At 42.0% G+C, this 3,553-nt stretch overlaps 1 pseudogene across 1 annotated transcript; it reads left to right on the top strand.

Moving 5' to 3' along the window:
* The first annotated feature begins 1,226 nt into the window (after positions 1–1,226).
* Positions 1,227–2,341, top strand: LOC307187088 (14-3-3 protein gamma-like; annotated as a pseudogene). The gene has a single exon. The product of its transcript is annotated as a 14-3-3 protein gamma-like (transcript).
* The last annotated feature ends 1,212 nt before the right edge of the window (positions 2,342–3,553 follow it).

Raw genomic sequence — 3,553 nt, 5'->3', positions numbered from 1 at the left:
TAATTGGAGGGTAGAGACCTCTGCCCACCAATTTGACATTAATTTCACTGAAAGAAGATATTAAGACACAACCTTGTAATGGAATTATTAATCTGATTAAAACTTTACTCATGAACATGAACAAGCAAATCGAAAGAGAAGAAATAAAGATGTCCACAAATACAGAAAAAGGTACTTGGCAGACAATAACCAAAGAATTGCAGGTTAAAATGGGGCATCACTTCCATCTATTCTTTCTTGAAAGTAGTAAAATATTGATAATCCTGTTTTTGAGGGTATGGAAAATTGTCATTTAAATATACTGTTTTTTAGCAGGAGTATAAGCTGATCTAACTTTTTGAGAGGACAATATGATCAAAATTTTAAATATGTATTTTTTTTACGCTCATACCAGATATTTCACTTCAGGGAGTTTATCCTAAGGAAATAATGAAACGAGGGGGAAAAGATTAATGTTCTAAGATATCAATATCATTGATGTCATTATAAATAATTATAATTTAAAAATTGGAAACAACTAAATATACATTATATGCGATTGATTATTTTTTAAACTAGCTGAATTTTTTCCTTTTTTTTAACTGAAGTATAATTGATTACAATGTTTCATGTGTATAGCAAAGTGATTAGAAGATATATATAGATATATAGATATACATATATTCTTTTCCATTATAGGTTACTACAAGATATTGAATATAGTTCCCTGTGCTATACAGTAGGTCCTTGTTGGTTATCTATTTTATATATAGTAGTCTATAACTGTTAATCTCAAATTCCAAATTCATCCCTCCCCCTCTTTCCACTTTGGCAATCATAAATTTGTTTTCTATGTCTGTGAGTCTATTTCTGTTTTATAAATAAGTTGATTTGTATTATTATTTTAGATTCCATATATAAGTGATATCATATGATATATGTCTTTCTCTGTCTGGCTTACTTCACTTAGTATGATAATCTCTAAGTCCACCCATGTTGCTGAAAACGGCATCATTTCATTCTTTTTTATGGCTGAGTAATATTCCATCATACCACATCTTTTATCCATTCATCTGTCAATGGACATTTACATTGCTTCCATGCCTTGGCTCTTGTGAATAGTGCTGCTGTGAACATTGGGGTGCAGGTATCTTTTCAGGTTAGAGTTTTCTCTGGATATATGCCCAGGAGTGAGATTGCTGGATCATGTGAAATAAATTACAGTATAGACAAATGATGCAATACTACACAGGGTTTTAAAAGACTGGGGTAAATTTTGATGTAATAGCATAAAAAATTATCCCATTATATTAAAAAACATGAAAATAAAGAGGTTAAGAGCCGCCTCGCGCCGGGTCCCGCGGTCTCAGCTTGAGCCGCAGCCTTCACGCCGTCACCTCAGCCGCTCGCTTCGTGGGTCGGTCCTCCCGGCACACAGGCTCCAGCCGCGCCCGCAGCCGCCCTCCAAGCCCTTCAGGCCGCCCCGGTCTCCTCGCCTGGCCCGACCCAGCGTGTGAAGATGGTGGACCGCGAGCAACTGGTGCAGAAAGCCCGGCTGGTGGAGCAGGCGGAGCGCTACGACGACATGGCCGAGGCCATGAAGAACATGAGTCCCCCCACACCCCCCACACCCCCCACACCCCCCTTCGCAGACGCGGGTTTTCGCTGGGTCGACTTGGGGACTAGTCGCCCGTCGCTCCTGCAGGTGACAGAGCTGAATAAGCCACTGTCCAATGAAGAAAGAAATCTTCTCTCTGTGGCCTACAAGAATGTAGTTGGGGCACGCCGTTCTTCCTGGAGGGTCATTAGTAGCATTGAGCAGAAGACATCTGCAGATGGTAATGAGAAGAAGATAGAGATGGTCCGTGCTTACCATGAAAAAAATAGAGAAGGAGTTGGAGGCTGTATGTCAGGATGTGCTGAGCCTACTGGATAACTACCTGATCAAGAATTGCAGTGAGACCCAGTATGAGAGCAAAGTGTTTTACCTGAAGATGAAAGGGGACTATTACCACTACCTGGCCAAAGTTGCCACTGGAGAGAAGGGGGTGACCATCATGGAGTCATCTGAGAAGGCCTACAGCGAAGCCCATGAGATTAGCCAGGAGCACGTGCAGCCCACTCACCCCACTAGATTAGGCCTGGCCCTTAACTACTCCGTCTTCTACTATGAGATCCAGAACGCCCTAGAGCAAGCCTGCCACTTGGCCAAGACCGCTTTTGATGACGCCATTGCTGAGCTCGACGCTCTCAACAAGACTCCTACAAGGACTCCACGCTCATCAGGCAGCTCCTCCGCGACAACCTCACGCTCTGGACAAGCGATCAGCAAGACGACGACGGTGGAGAAGGCAACAATTAAGGCCCCCAGGTGGGCTGGCAGCACACGCTGATGCTACTACTGCAGTCTTTATTTTTTTCCCATGAGTTGTGGGTCGGGTCGGGGAGGGAAAGGGAGCGATGACCTTCCTAGGGAGAAACCCACAACCTGTCCTGTCTTTGATTGCCTCTTTGACATTTTTGCCAAAATACCACTAGTGGAAAATCAGGCTAGCTGTGCTGGTATTGGAATAGCAGCCTCACACTGGCATATGGACTGTTCTGTAGACTAATGCAAGTGGAGCTGTCCTTAATTTAACTTATTGCTAGAAAATAGGGTTTTTTTTAAACATCTTTATTGGAGTAAAATTGCTTTACAATGGTGTGTTAGTTTCTGCTTTATAACAAAGTGAGTCAGTTATACATATATATATGTTCCCATATCTCTTCCCTCTTGCGTCTCCCTCCCTCCCACCCTCCCTATCCCACCCCTCCAGGCGGTCACAAAGCACCAAGCGGATATCCCTGTGCTATGCAGCTGCTTCCCACTAGCTATCTACCTTATGTTTGGTAGTGTATATATGTCCATGCCTCTCTCTCGCTTTGTCACAGCTCACCCTTCCCCGTCCCCATATCCTCAAGTCTGTTCTCCAGTAGGTCTGTGTCTTTATTCCTGTCTTACCCCTAGAAAATAGGTTTTTAAGATGAAAAGAAAACTTAAACGGAATAGCCCCCATTCAATAAGTTATGTGGTTCCAGTAAGGGTTTTTATGTACATATGCTCTTGTCTTTTAAGTTCTGGGTACTTTCTAGCTCATCCGTTTTAGCTGTGCATTTTGTTTTTCAGGGTGTACTCTACCAGACATGGAAGAGTTAAAATCCCAAACTGATAGAACATAAGGTATATTTATCCTTGTGGTTTAGGCCTTGCCAGTTTTCAGAAGTTTCTGATTAGTTGACAGTATTAACACTAAATTGCAGTTTACAGTATTTCTACATTATAGCCATATGTGACATCAAGCCATTGATTGTGTGTTTTTCTTATTTTGGCTTTTACATCCTTATTCAGCCTCATCCAGGTTGGTTTTGCTATTATCTGTCTCCTAGGCCAGAAGGCTTGCCTGAGGAGAATCAAAGCTACTTTAGGTTTTGTTGAATAGGTGCTTGGCAGGTGGCTGTGGGATTTTTGTCCTTCTTTCTTCTTAACTTAAATCCACCACAAAAATGATTAATCACTTTAATAGAAACGTTAAAC

This window comes from Stenella coeruleoalba (assembly GCF_951394435.1).
Source record: "Stenella coeruleoalba genome assembly, chromosome: 5".
Lineage (NCBI taxonomy): Eukaryota > Metazoa > Chordata > Mammalia > Artiodactyla > Delphinidae > Stenella > Stenella coeruleoalba.
This window is presented reverse-complemented; position numbering and strand designations above follow the sequence as displayed.